The sequence below is a fragment of the Leguminivora glycinivorella genome, chromosome 13 (assembly GCF_023078275.1).
Source record: "Leguminivora glycinivorella isolate SPB_JAAS2020 chromosome 13, LegGlyc_1.1, whole genome shotgun sequence".
NCBI lineage: Eukaryota > Metazoa > Arthropoda > Insecta > Lepidoptera > Tortricidae > Leguminivora > Leguminivora glycinivorella.
Genome location: NC_062983.1, coordinates 248,156 through 264,273, shown reverse-complemented (window position 1 = coordinate 264,273; position 16,118 = coordinate 248,156). Strand labels below are relative to the sequence as shown.

At 39.2% G+C, this 16,118-nt stretch overlaps 1 long non-coding RNA gene across 1 annotated transcript; it reads right to left on the bottom strand.

The window, feature by feature from the left end:
- Positions 1-14,597: 14,597 nt before the first annotated feature.
- Positions 14,598-15,748, bottom strand: LOC125232888. Its single transcript, XR_007177802.1, has 2 exons — positions 15,313-15,748; positions 14,598-14,891 (listed from the first exon to the last, which is right to left on the bottom strand). It is a non-coding gene; the product is annotated as an uncharacterized LOC125232888 (long non-coding RNA).
- Between the last annotated feature and the right edge of the window lie 370 nt (positions 15,749-16,118).

Genomic DNA, 16,118 nt, shown 5'->3' with positions numbered 1-16,118 from the left:
TTCGTTTTCGTTTCACGTCGCAGAAATGCCATTCGGCTCCGGCACCAGGCTCCCATGAGGCGTGCAAATGCCGGGATAACGCAAGGAGGATGATGATAAAGCGGTGTCTTTGCGGTTGGATTGTAATATTTGTAATCAAGCAAAAGTAGGTAGGTATGTATCAACAACATAGTATGAAGAACATGAAGCTCCCAGGCTCCCACGGCAGTCTGTCTGACCTAGATTGCGATTACCCAGCTAATTACGACCATCTAATGATAACAATTTAACGATTCTGACTCCATTAGCAATTGTGCCGCGGGCGAATATTTATGTCATTTCTGAGACTGGCAGAGAACAAGCTGACAAAAGATCATTGTGTCTTGTCTTGTTCTTCGTTTCTTTATACATACTCGAACACTTGGGTTTTGTCTGAAGGCTGGAGGATAAGTTTTTAATACGTTAATCGCTAGCGTTAACGTCATATGGAAAATGGTATTTTTGTGTGGAGGAGATGAACAGCACCCGCCCGCCGATTACTTAACGGAATAAGGTAAGGTACAGACAGTGGGGCAATGTTTTACACTATTAATTTGAACTCCATTATCCATATGTATCCACTGAAAACGCGTGCTATATATGACTAGCTATCAGTGATCAGATCAAAAGAATTTTAAAAGGCGGACCATTGATAAAAAAATAAAAGTTCTCCTCTCCAGGGCAAAAACTGTCAAATCAAAGGTTAAAAAGTTCTAAGGGGTCAAGCAAGTCGGACTCAGCATGACTCTGTTAAAGGAAAAAATTAAGGCGATATGTTCTCTCTTTTAAACGTCATAAAAACATAATGTATTGATTTATATCTGTCATGAAATATATTCGAAACCGCACTCTAAATACGACAGGTTAAGCTTGTGTAAATGAATACCGGGTGTTCTTTCATAAGCAAAAAGTGTATTACTTAAAGTGTATTAGCATTTCCCTCATGGCGGAAATGCACACTCAAGCTGGTCTCTGGTTACACTCGCCTTAAGAGCGCTTTCAAAAAATCTGCTTGCTCGCATTTCGACGCCGGCGGCGCTGGCGTGCGCCTGTGTGCAGACGCACACTATAACCAGAAGCATAACGATTGTAGCCTGCGGTACAGACATAGCGTGCGATCCTCTTTGAACCAACCTTACGTGCGGCTAGAGCGAAAGGGATAGCATTCATGGTCGGTACCGCCACGCCGTCAGTAGCGTTGCGGACTAACCATTATTGATACTTGCGTAAAAACACCACCATATATATTACATATTTGCATACATGATTTCGTGCATAAATACTTGACCTTTTAGTTTAATTATTAAACTTATCACAGTTTTTTTTATTAAAACGTGTGTAGCCTTGGAAGAAATAAATTAAAAAACTTTTATAATATAATAAATTGTGTATATAATATTGTCTTCTGTCACCGCGATAGTTACTCATGAAATAAATTTATGGAATCAGATTATATCGCGTATAATGAATATAATCCGTTTTCTTAGTTTTATTTCATTTTGTATATGATATGTTTTCTAGGTTCTTTTCGGTGAAGGAAAACATCGTGAGGAAACCGGACTTATTCCAATAAGGTCTAGTTTACCCTTTGGGTTGAAAGGTCAGATGGCAGTCGCTTTCGTAAAAACTAGTGCCTACGCCAAATCTTGGGATTAGTTGTCAAAGTGGACCGCAGGCTCCCATGAGCCGTGGCAAATGCCGGGATAACGCAAGGAAGATGATGATGTTTTCTAGGTACATATATATAATGGAACTAAGATCGGTTTTCTTTAATTTTAAGTAGTTTTTTTTTATATTTAAAATGTGTTTTTAGGGTTTCGTAGTCAACTAGGAACCCTTATAGTTTCGCCATGTCTGTCTGTCTGTCCCTCCGTCCGTCCGTCCGTCCGCGGATAATCTCAGTGACCGTTAGAACTAGAGAGCTGAAATTTGGTACCAATATGTATATCAGTCACGCCGACAAAATGCAAAAATAAAAAGTGGAAAAAATGTTTTATTAGGGTACCCCCCCTACACGTAAAGTAGGGAGTGATTTTTTTTTTCATTTCAGCCCTAACGTATGATTTATTGTTGGATAGGTATTTAAAAATGAATTACTGAAATCGTTTTTTGATAATATTAATATTTTCGGGAATAATCGCTCCTAAAGGAAAAAAAAGTGTGTCCCCCCCCCTCTAACTTTTTAACCATATATTTAAAAAATATTTAAAAATCACAAAAGTAGAACTTTATAAACTTTCTAGGAAAACTGTTTTGAACTTGATAGGTTCTGTAGTTTTTGAAAAATATGGAAAACTACGGAAGAGCCGAGCGGCTATTTACCAACGCGGCTTTAAAAACCGGCCGAGTGCGTGTCGGGCCACGCTCAGTGTAGGCACTGAGCGTGACCCGACACGCTCTCGGCCGGTTTTTAAATATTATGTTGTTTTAATTGCATGGAGCACAGGAAGGTCCACATATAGGTATCAGTTTTTTGTAAGGAAATACAACTCTACGCTACGCCTACCTGCTTTAGTTGACTGTTGACACACTGAGACAGTGGATGCGCCAGAGTATAAAAGAGTGATTACCATCTCTTGTCAAAGATCTTGTTGAGACGAATCAAACGAACCCAAACACGAAGTGGTTTCAAGACCTGGTCGTGGAATACTCTTGACTACCTTCCAGCTTCATCATCAGATCCTGGGTACCATCTCTTGTCAAAGATCTTGTTGAGACGAATCAAACGAGCCCAACCACAGAAGAGTTTCAAGACCTGGTTGTTGAATACTCTTGACTACCTTCCGGCTTCACCATTAGATCCTGGGTACCATCTCTTGTCAAAGATCTTGTTGAGACGAACCAAACGAGCCCAAACACGAAATGGTTTCAAGACCTGGTTGATGAGAACTCATGACTACCTTCCGGCTTCATCATCAGATCCTGGGTACCATCACCTCTTGTCAAAGATCTTGTTGAGACGAACCAAACGAGCCCAAACACGGAGTGGTTTCAAGACCTGGTTGATGAATTCTCTTGACTACCTTCCAGCTTCATCATCAGATCCTGGGTACCATCTCTTGTCAAAGATCTTGTTGAGACGAACCAAACGAGCCCAAACACGAAATGGTTTCAAGACCTGGTTGATGAGAACTCATGACTACCTTCCGGCTTCATCATCAGATCCTGGGTACCATCACCTCTTGTCAAAGATCTTGTTGAGGTGAATCAAACGAGCCCAAACACGAAATGGTTTCAAGACCTGGTTGATGAGAACTCATGACTACCATCTGACTTCATCATCAGATCCTGAGTACCATCTATTGTCAAAGATTTTGTTGAGACGAGTCAGTAACCTAAAATGATATTCAATAATAAATAATACTTACTAAAAATATTAGTCAAGTTAATTAGTTAGTTACCAAAGTCGTCAACCCAAGGATCAAAGTTTTCGGTCGCAGTATACATGCATAGTACAGCCAAACACGCACACAAGTGCGGTTTTGGACACGGCGGGTGCCGCACACAATGACAAAATAACTTCGCGATCGTCGAGCCGCGTGCGGAGCGGACTAACATACGTCCTGCCTCTACAAGCTCTGCCGCGGTACTGACATCGCAAGCGCGCGTAACCGGTAATAAGGAGGCATTTTTAAAAAATCGTCAAAAATATTAAATTGCAATTAATAGAAAACTTTTGCATAAAATCTGTTTGAGTAAGCGTTGCAGATTATTTTTATATTAAAACTACTTCAAAAACACGTAAGTTTTCGAAGAAATTGACACTTATTCTGAGGTGATTTCTGAAACAAATTGGATTCATCATATCCTCATTTACTCTATTCTAAAGCCTTATAACAAAGAAGTAGTCTCAGAAGATTGTAGTACAGGATATACATAATACAAATTTACCACTTGAAGCATTCAAAACTATCCAAATTTTACAAATTAGACGGACTAAGTCAGCACTTTTCGCGGGTTTTCCTAAACATGCACCAGAAAAAAAATCATAATTAATTAAGTGAGTTAGTTTTTAAAAATCCAGTCTCACAACATGTAAGTTAAGAAGATGTCCTAATCGAATCCTGAACTTAATAAGTCTTTTAGATGACGGAAAGTGTAGCATTTTGCCGACTAAAACTATCAATTTTACATTATTACGACGTTTTCGTTGAATGCCCTCTTAAGCAGGAAATTGTAGTACAATTATTACAGACAGTACGTTAACTTGCACTTATTTAAGAAGTGAACAAGTATTAATATTAGCAGTGTGGCGGAAATTCAGGCAATGGTCTTTGTTAACGCACGCCTAAAGGACACAGTACAAGCATTAAAGAGAGTATTTTAAATGTCACAGAAAGCCTATTTTAGAGAAAACCAATCATTATTGGGAGAAAATGCGCAAGCACCTGTGCCTTACTGAGTGTTCAGAAACCTTAGAAACCTGGATTATGGAGACCTCTGACATTTTTGAGACTACTTTTGACTGAAAAGTTTTCAAAAGGTTTATAACTATCGATCTTCCGAGTTAGGGAGCTTACCTCACAGCTGGTGCGTCCATAGGAGGAAATTCTTACAATTGCACCTTAAACCGCGCAGTGTGCGACCAGTAAAACGGATCACTAACGTATTTTAAGGGCCGGTTACAGCAAACCATTTGTCACCGTTAAAGCGTTCGTTAAATTTTATTGCATGGGAAGTTCCATAGACGTCTGCTCACTGCTGTGTGACGGTGATGTGTCTGTCAAATGTGGTTGATGCAACTGGTCCTAAGTCGAAAAACGCTGACATGTCTCGCTTCATACATTGGAGCGTTTACAATACTTAACGTGCATTGGTGGAATAGAATCCGGTGTGATCTGATGGAACTCTTTGCGACATGACGAAGGCGCGTAAGATGGATGTCTTTATACTGGGAAAGATAATTACACTAGTTTATCCAAGCACGTCTGTCAGGGCATCCACTCAGAAAAAATAGAAATCAATCTCCCATCGCGCTTCCTCGTACCCAGGTTACCTTGTGAGTGAAAGAGACGGCGACAAGATCGAATTTCGCTGGCAACTTGATTTACAAAGTATTGCGTGTCCCGTGTCGGGTGGCGAAGAACTTTGAATAGGACAGGATTCTGTATTCTGTACATACTGTTTGGAGATAATCGACTTTATTTCGAGGAAATAAAGGCCTTCGTTAATCAGTAAAGAGTGTTTTGCTGCTCTTCTTACCAGTCGGGCTGAAATAATTTTCAATTATTGGCTAGTTGATTCGCTCTGTGAGCTGTAGACACAATGATACTTCAGGTACTTCACAGGCTCAGTGACCAAAAACGGATCTTGCCTCCGACACAAGAGATCGCCACTCTGCCCTGACCTGCGCCACTTCACGCCAGTTGGGTACCCCGAGTACGGACAGGTCTTTTAGGGCTTCCTCGCACCTCCTCGTCCGCATAATGTTGCTCCCACACTCTTATAAATGTAACATCGTGTGACAAGGACCGCCTAATGTGAATGCCATCGCGCTGTCCCTGTCACACGTGACACAGCGTTATATAATTAATAACAGCCAGCGTGGGAGCACCATTATATACAGGGTGTAACAAAAATAGTGGTGATCCCTTTAAGGGCGTATTCAGTATCGTATTCTGATCAGGAAAAAGTAGAAGAAAATTTTTTTTTCGCGAAAAAAATTTTCACCTTTGTATGGCGGTTCGGCCGATTCTCGCGGCCCGGCCCATACAAAAATGAAAATTTTTTTCGCGAAAAAAAATTTTTCTTCTACTTTTTCCTGATCAGAATACGATACTGAATACGCCCTTAAAGGGATCACCACCATTTTTGTTATACTCTGTATTAACCGTAATTCTCTTTATCCTCTTATTTAATTATAATGACTTCGGTCATTCCCCCCTAGAAATGCCACGGAAACAAACATATTTGCCAATATACACGTTAATTACTGCATACTTACTTATAATTACGATCACCAATTAAACATCATGTGTGGCATTCCATGCCTAAAGATACCTTCATCTACATTTAGGACGTTTTGTCTGAATCTCCAAGAAAAAACACCTACATAAGGACAAAAGAAGAAAATTACCAAAATCTAAATATGTATATAAAAAGAAACTGACTGACTGACATATTATTATCATCGTCCAGCCTTTTGTCCTAGAGACTCCAAATTTGGCACGTAGGTTTCTTATAAGGTGTAAAAGAGCACTAAATAAAAACCGGCCAAGAGCGTGTCGGGCCACGCTCAGTGTAGGGTTCCGTAGTTTACCGTATTTTTATCAAAAACTACTGAACCTATCAAGTTCAAAATAATTTTCCTAGAAAGTTTTTATAAAGATCTACTATTGTGATTTTTTTCATATTTTTTGAACATAGGGTTCAAAAGTTAGAGGGGGGGGACGCACTTTTTTTTTCCTTTAGAAGCGATTATTTCCGAAAATATTAATATTATCAAAAAACGATCTTAGTAAACCCTTCTTCATTTTTTAATACCTATCCAACAATATATCACACGTTGGGGTTGGAATGAAAAAAAATATCCGCCCCCACTTTACATGTAGGGGGGGTACCCTAATAAAACATTTTTTTCCATTTTTTATTTTTGCACTTTGTTGGCGTGATTGATATACATATTGGTACCAAATTTCAGCTTTCTAGTGCTTACGGTTACTGAGATTATCCGCGGACGGACGGACGGACGGACGGACGGACAGACAGACATGGCGAAACTATAAGGGTTCCTAGTTGACTACGGAACCCTAACTAGTTGACTACGGAACCCTAAAAAAGGCTTTTTCAAAAGTCAGAGTATCCTAAGGGGGTGAAATGGGGGTCCAAGGATAAACGTTTTAATAAGATTACTTTTAGTAAGCGGGCGAAGCCGCGGGAAAAAACTAGTAAATAAATAATATTATAGGACATTCTTACACAGATTGAATATGTTACTGTAAAAGCCCGAAGTACGGTAAAACCTAGATTTTACCGATGCCGATGGGTAAAACATTTGTTGTTTACTTCGGGCTTTTACCGACATTGATTTGGTAAAACCTAGGTCGTAACCTTACCACGGTGGACGGTAAATGTGGCGGTAAATCAGATAAGTATCCGTCAGGATCGGGGCATTAGATTAGATGGCCTGATGGTAGTAGTTTTCGTAAGAAAGTACTAGTAGGTAGGTAGTGCCTATACGAATTCCTGGGATTAGTTAAACATTGCAATGCAGACCCACAGATTACCTGTCTTAAAAGTCTTATACATTGAACATTGCGCGTTCCTTTCTCCGTTACTTATGGCTCGAAGGAGGACAATAGTAATTATTTAATTAAACTATTTACTAGCCGCCTCAAACATAATTATAGTAATTAGTGATTAGTGCATCCACTGAGCTCGTTGAGAGTTGAGACTACGGTTAATTAAATACTAAGTTACCTTTCTAATTATTTTAACTGTTTTTATATCTTAAATTAAAACAATTATTATTAAATATAACTGTGATAGGTTATACTATAATCAGTGTCATTATTTTAGTTTTTAGTCGGAGAACTTTGACAGTGACAGGTCAGTACAGTATCATAGCTGGGCACCGTTAATCAAATAGTTAACTTCGATAATCGCTAATCCGTTACTATAAAAGTTAACTTCGTTAATCGTTAAAGCGATACATTTCAACAAATTTAACGGAAGTTAAAGTTAATCGATAATCCGTTAATCGTGATAAAAAATAATTTTACTGTAGCTATATAGTTGCATCAGTTATCAACTACTAAGTTTTTGGGTAAGTTTATTATGTTATTGTAAAAGACCGAAGATCGTCAAAATCTCTTGAAAAATCCCAGCTGCCAATTGGTAAAAGCGAAATGTTTATAAATATTGTTCACTTTGGACTATATCGACGTTGTTTTGGCAAGTCCAAGATTTTACCTTGGAGCCGTAGGTATTGGGTAGGTTCCTCGGATTAAGACACCTCTAATCGAAGTTGTGATCCACGGTAACTTGGTAGATAGCGCGGCCCGCCGAACTCCGGCTCTGGCTTGATGCGTCGGTTGCGCGATTTATGTGCCATGCGTTGTGCCTGATGATTTACATTCTGTTTCGCAGTTAATGATGGGTGCAGTAGGACTAATAAACTTTAGCAGGTCTCGAACAAGTGATCCAAAGGCACCAATTGATATGTAGACTGTGAATTTTCAGGAAAATCCTAGGTTTCGCCGTACTCCGGGCTTTTACAGTAGCGGTCAGAGCAAGTTTTACTCGGCGCGTGCGGAACTGGATTAACGATTAACGGACTCGAAGAAATGTAACGGAAGTTAACGAATCCGTTAACATTTTTTAAAGTTAACTTAAAAGTTAATCCGTTAACCAAAATGTTAACTTCGTTAATTAACGATTAACGGATTAACGAGTTAATGCCCAGCTATGTACAGTATCGCTGTTAAAACTTATAACTTTGGTTTCAATTGGGCTTCAAATGAGGAGTGTCTTTTCAAGAGGACTTATTTTTATAAGTCAACAAGGGTTATTTCTATCGGAAGACAGATAAAAAAAAACTCTGTTGACTTACAAAATAAGTCCTTTGAGAAGACACTCCTCAAATATTCTCATAAATATTAAAGTACAGTTTATAGCTCTGTCGCGCCAATAAGGAAGAGCGGCGCGATATCGAATCGATATTATCATAAGCCTTTGTACATTTGGCTACGTACTCAGGAGCAGGGTCAAACAGGTCATCAAACTATGACAGAGTGTCACGTTCCCACAGCAACGCGCCTCCCCCCTCCCCCGGGATTAGGGGAGGCCGGGCCCGTCCGGCGGGACGATTGGATCGAGATGACTTGTACTATTGGATAACGGTTTATTTATATGGCGTTGGTATTGCCTCCAGGCCGAAAAACTATTTCTCTGGGCACATTTCTTTCGAGTATGTCCATGAGAAGAAAATAGTGAACATACGTGGAAAATACACAACATATAGAAGCGTATAGAACGAATAAGACAAACAACTCATAAAAACAAAAACGAGAAAGCCTAAATGGGTTTTCACATTATCCGATCCGATATCGGATGTCGGACCGATATTCCATACATTACAGGCGCCATTTTGGATTTTTTCTATTGAAATCCTTCCGACATCCGATATCGGATCGGATAATGTGAAAACGCACTAATACTGACAAATTTGATTAATGTGTGACGAAAGCTGAATGGGATAAAATAAATACGAAAACATGAATGGGACATTAAAATTAGGTACTGACGAAAATTACCTGTCACCTGTAGAGTGAGTAAGATAAACAAGCATTTTTAGCTACGGAAACTAGTCCTTACAAGAAATGTGTTTGCTATAATTGTATACGACTTAGGGCCAGTTGCATCAACCACGTCACGCAGCAGACGTCTATGGAACTTCCCTTCCCATACAATACAATTTTCACCGCACCCATGCACTGATGAAGACTTACTTTGCTATTCGAAAACAGATAGCAAAATCGCATTTTATCCACAAGAGTGCAAAGTAATTTCATACAAATTTTAACTTGATATCTTGAGCTGGCTAGTAGAAATTACCTATAAATGATGATTTTGAATTATAAATATTGAACAAATTGATAGATCTGATTTAGTTTGATGTTTTATGGTCAGTATTTTGTTCGTGTTGGTGTGGTGAAAAATTTTGTGTCTCACTCGGCGGCAAAGTTTGTTAAACCTTCGTGCCTTGAAACCCTCGCAACGCTTAAGATTCCACTTTTTGAATATTTCGCTTGCTCGGGCTTCAATATTGACACGTGCGGTTTAACAACAACTTTGCCCCCTTATAAAACAAATAACTATTAACGAACGCTTTAACCGTGACAGACGGTTTGATGCAACCGGCCCTTATTTGTGTAATTAGCATGTTCTTTTAAAATTAGAATATAACGCCGATTCTTGACTTTGTGGCGTTCCTGTGACTGTTAATTATTCCTTTAGTCAGGGGCGGCTCACTCCACGATCCTTTCACCGCGCTACAAGTACATGCCGGCGGCCGCGAGTTCGCGGCCCATTCAGTGGCGACGACCTTCGCGCGGCGCAATAGAATTCAATGTCGTCTGCACGCGTGCGGTCCGTTTGTTAATGTAGGTAAGAATTTAGAATGGCGGCGTTTTGTGAACATCAAAGGAGTGAGCCTTCTGTACTTGTACTATTATATATTCTGTGCTTTAGTCTCTAATCCCAAGATACATTATACACAAGAACTTTTATATATGCCATTACCCCACACATGTTTTATAGTTCCTGCAATTCGTACACCACCACTCAGGCAGTTAGCGGAAATGATAATGCTACTCAAGTTATTTACGACCGTCATGTGTCATATCAGTTCCCACACGGAATCGTTCAGTGACAAAATGTAGTAACTGCAGGCCGAGCATCAAGACTATATACACCCAGCATATGTAGGTATCTTACAGCCCGGCAAAATAGTTATTTGTTATACAAGGGGGCAAAGTTGTATTTTAACGCCGAGTGTGGAATTGAAAAACGAGCAAGTGAAAGGAATCCTGAACTAGCGAGTTTTTTAAAACACGAGAAGTAAAATACATTTGCACCCGAGTGTAACACTAAACTTTTCCCCTCACTATAGCGAGGAAACTACAACGCAAAAAATGCGTTTATCACTGCTTCCAGTAGTTCCACAGGTGGTAAATCATCTTTATTACTAGATTCACCTACTTTTATCAATTTTAAAGCAGTTAATTTGACTTTATTCAAGGTCAAATTACTTTACCCACTAGTGGATAAAATGCGTTTTTACCCGCTGGTATTAAAGGACAAAACACGTGTTTCCGAGCTAGTGAGGGGAAAAAATAATTTCTACTCCGTTTTTCCAAGCAGTAGCCTCAACCATCTTTCACCGGTTCACTAATGTCTGGCAGAAACGTTTTTCGTATTTGATTTTCTTAGCAGAAGTTATTACGTTCGGCAAAAACACCTTACTCACAATATACTTTGGTATAAATCATTTCGCAGATTTTTATAATACCAAATGGTATATTGACATAATGTTAATGAGCATAATAGTCTTCTAATTTGTGCATAATATTTAGGCGGCATATGTCCTTCTTCTTTCAATATGGTTTTTGATAGCGAGCCCGACGTATTATGGAGGGATGCAAGATACCTAACACTCCTCCTCGCTTCGCTCGTCGTCGTACCTAACGGTGGCTCTGGGACAGTATTTCCTTTTTGATAGCGTGTTAGAACCTTGCTCTTGTAATAGTTTGCTATAGGTATGATTACTATGGTACAGTCAGCTGCAGAGAAAAGTAGACCCGCTTGCATACAAATTTGTATGGCAGGGGGTCTCCTTTTCTCTGCAGCCGACTGTACATAAAATTATGCTAAATCAAATTTAACCAAAGTACCTAATGTCCTGCAGAACAATATCCTGCCAAGGTTGTAATAATGCTAACTATTTTTCCTGCAAAATTAACATTCGACCAAAAGTGTTTCTGCGAAACATGTTAAGTACCTATGCGAAGTGTGTTTCTGACCAAAATTATTCTGCCAGATGAGGGTAACCCTCTTTCACCTTTTAGAATACATTAACGCGTTCAATGTATGTAATTTTTGGTTTCTTAGTGTCTAGTAAATGTACTATTTTTTAACCGACTTCAAAAAAGGAGGAGGTTCTCAATTCGACTATTTTTTTTTTTTTTTTGTATGTATGTATGTTACTCGATATCTCCGAGAATCGTGGACCGATTTTCAAATTTTTTTTTTTTTATCAAACCTGTATAACCCCGAGATGGTCCCATTGGCACCAAGTCAGGGTTTGATGATGGGATCCTGGAGAAATCGAGGGAACTCTTCAAATGTTATAGGCACATGTAATGTTTTTAGTCTATTTTTCAAAGGTACACCAGTATTTACGTCTGATGGTAATAATTTTATGTGGCTGAGCTGCTGATGGAAGGTCAACTCCTCAATGGTTAGGAGTTAAAGGATAATTCTTTCACTACTGTACATGTATTCGGACTGATACATATAATATCACTAGGAACCACTAAAAATCATGTTTATAATTTGGATGTTTAACTTATTGCAATACGATAAGAAATCTGAATTGAAAGGTTTATTATTTTTGGCTTTTTAGTTTCTCCGTGTTTTGTAACGCGCTTATTTTTGAAGGCGGTTTTATTTAGTGACGTGAATAACGTTGCGAATTTGCAGCTAAGAGTACACACATGCCGTCAGTAGATCTGCGGTTCCCACAGACGACTGTCTCAACCTCAACAAAGTGTAAAAAGGATACAAGTACATACCACTGCAACTCATATAGACATACTCCGTTCCTTAAGCCTATTAATCAATTGTCTCTCTTTTTACAGGTCTTTAGAAAAGGAGCGAACACGACATGTGATACCGGAAATATGACCGCAAATTCTACCAGATGTCATCGACATTTTTGTAACCTTTCTTAACCGTATTACAAGAACCTAGGGTCTAGAATGACAAGTGTAACATGAGATGAGTGGGACAGACGGGAATATTATCTTTTTAATTGCCTGTTAAGAGGAATACGCGAATGTTTTGTGCCATTACTGGTACTTACAAGCAAGCAACCCAACAAAAAAATGTTCTTTACAACTAATTTTTAGCTTAATTAGTGTACAGTACAGTCAACCACTTAGAATCCTAAGCCACTCTAGAACCTTGTCGTATTGACACTGCATGTGCTTTATTTGCTATAGCATTCACACACGGAGAGCATTCACTGACTTTTGAAAATGAAAAAAAAATGAAATATTTATTTTTCAAGTAGGCATATTACAATGCGCATATGAACGTCAAATAAAGCTACGCCGGCTCTAACCCTACGCCTCAGCCTCGAGAAGATTTCAGTCCCCCTCAGTTTTACTGTGAAAGGGTTCTACTGTGGCCTAGGATTCGAGTTGGTTGACTGTCTTACGCCGTGGCTTGCGTGGGCGACGGTCGCGCGATGGTCGCGCGACGGCGATGCGACGCATACGAAATCAGACCTTATCGATATGGAAGTATGAGACGCGACGGCGACGGTCGCGCGACGGTCACGGTTTCCCTGCTCCCACCAGAGCCCAATCGATCAGTTTTGTTTCTGTTAAAAAATAAAGGAATATCTTCTTTAAGTATAACCTAACCAGAAAATTAAAATTTTGAAAACACCCTGACATATGGACAAAACTCTCAACTAATTCAACTTTCAAACAAAAAAAAAAACTAAATCGAAATTGGTTTATCCGTTTGGGAGCTAACGATGCCACAGACAGACACACACACAGACAGACAGACAGACACATCAAACTTATAACACCCCGTCGTTTTTGCGTGGGGGGTTATAAAATAATCAAAAGTAGAAATGTTGTGTAAATAAAGTAGAAATATAACATTGAGACCAACCAATTATCTTTTGTATCGAATTTCAAACGTTGTTCATGGATTTTTAACCGACTTCAAAAAAGGAGGAGGTTCTCAATTCGACTGAATGTTTTTTTTTTTTTTGTAAGTATGTATGTTACTCGATATCTCCGAGAATCGTGGACCGATTTTCAAAATTTTTTTTCTGATCGAACCGGTATAACCCCGAGATGGTCCCATTGGCACCAAGTGAGGGTCTGATGATGGGATCCTAGAGAAATCGAGGGAACTCTTCAAATGTTATAGGCACATGTAATGTTTTTAGTCTATTTTTCAAAGGTACACCAGTATTTACGTCTGATGGTAATAATTTTATGTGACTGAGCTGATGATGGAAGGTCAACTCCTCAATGGTTAGGAGTTAAAGGATAATTCTTTCACTACTGTACATGTATTCGGACTGATACATATAATATCACTAGTGTTAGAGTAAAAACACCAGGATACCACTATTAAATATACAGTTTATTAAACGGAATCTCAAAATACAAGTTCAATGACAAGCTATCTTCAAGTGACGCTCTGAGTCCGTCTGCCGCCATTTTTGACAGCGATGCCTAGGGATGGGGACCAGCGACTAGTGATGTCCTTACATTCGCCCATTCTGACCTTGACCTTTCGTCCCGAAGGTCTCTGCTATCCATGCTGCTACTGATGACTGCCGCAGTCAACGCAGCCGAAGCAGGCCGCGCCTCCAACTGGTGGCGGTAGACTTCATCTGTTCATTTGTTCTTTTCTTTTCTGCAAAGTGAACAAGAACTTTGTATACTCCAGCTATACACTCAGGCCCTGGTCCTTTGAAGTGATTAACTCGAGAACCGTTGGAAACGGCCGGTGTAGTTTAAGACTAACTTACACCAAGATATGTAATTGGCCTCATTTTATAGTCGAATCATAGTAATGACATAACTAAACTCAAGATTGCATGACCAGACTAGCCTAGTACAAGTAAGTCAGGTCATTATTTAACAAATCCACAGCCAGTAAGGCTTTAAAACTATTAAGGTGCGATGGTACGAAAAGTACATGTTTTACCGCCATGATCGATACTATATATTAGTCAAATTAATTATGTAAAATAGATGACATCTAGCGGCGGGCAGGTAATTACTGGTGTACAAAACACCATCTAATATTTGCTTGTAAATAACTTCACCCATCAATACATTTCATTTATTTTCAGGCAAGTATTATGCCATTTATGCCTTAAGTTAAGACTTACGTGAGCGGTGCATTCCAAACTAACCAACCGCTCAATATAATAATGATGATTGGCGTCGTTTAAATAGCAAATACATGGAACAAACTCACAGTTGGCTTCGTCACTGTAGGCTGTGAAGCTCCCCACATGCGCAAGAAGGCGTACAACTCGTGAGAGGTTAACATGACACACCCTATGCGTGATCATAGCCACCTTCCAACACAGCACAAGCTCTTGTTAAGAAGCTCTGTAACATACATGGGAAATACTAAGTTCCTTAATGTAACGAGAACGTGATAATTTTTCCTTGGAACTAAGCCAGTAGGTGATAGAATCAGTACAACACAACTGTCGTTCAAGTAACATGATAAGGTTACGAGAAATTAATTTACAATTGGCATAGTAGGTGCTCTCAATTACAGATCCGGCTTACATAGCCGTTAAATAATTTAGTAATAAACAATGACAATCAAGACATTACAAAATATTGTCATGTATTTTTTTTTTTTTTTTTTTTTTAATATATATTAAGCAGAATACATGGCTGTTCCTTGGCAGGACCTTTAACAACCGCTGATTATTTTTTTCTATCAACATGATAAAATTAATAAATGGTAATAATCAATGTGTACTAGCCACCAATTTTGCTATAAGACAACACACATTACCATATCAAATCTTCATACGAAAGCCACGGTGATACGGCTTCTTTCGTGGCTGTCAGCGCAACGACCGCAGAAGTTGGCCCTTCATGACAAGGTTGTCGCGCAGCCTGTAGCATGCATTCGTTCAGCTAGGCATTCCGAACAGTTGCTCTCTCCGCTCTATTGGAAACCGTAATTTCACCAGCGACCTCTGGAAAGTATGCATGTAAGTGACCCTTTCAAGGTAACCTTGAGATCATTACTCTTTAAGGTCATAAAACATGCTTTTGACAAACAAGGTCTCAAGCTAACCTCTTAAGGATATACCTCTTAAGGACTATAACACATGATGGCATCTCTGAAGACCTTCATCACAAATAACAGAAGCAGAACAATCCTCTTAAGGATAGACTATATAGCACATGATGGCGTCTGTAAGACCTACATCACAAATAACAGAAGCAGAACAATCCTCTTAAGGATAGACTATATAGCACATGATGGCGTCTGTAAGACCTACATCACAAATAACAGAAGCAGACCAATCCTCTTAAGGATAGTCTATATAACACATGATGGCGTCTGTAAGACCTACATCACAGATAACAGAACAGAACTAGCCTCGTAAGGGTAGTCTATATAACATATGATGGCGTCTGTGAAGACCTACATCACAAATAACAAAAACAGAACAATCCTCTTAAGGAAAGTCTATGTAACACATGATGGCGTCTATGAAGACCTACATCACAAATAACAAAAACAGACCAATCCTCTTAAGGATAGTCTATATAACACATGATGGCGGCTGTAAAGACCTACATCACAAA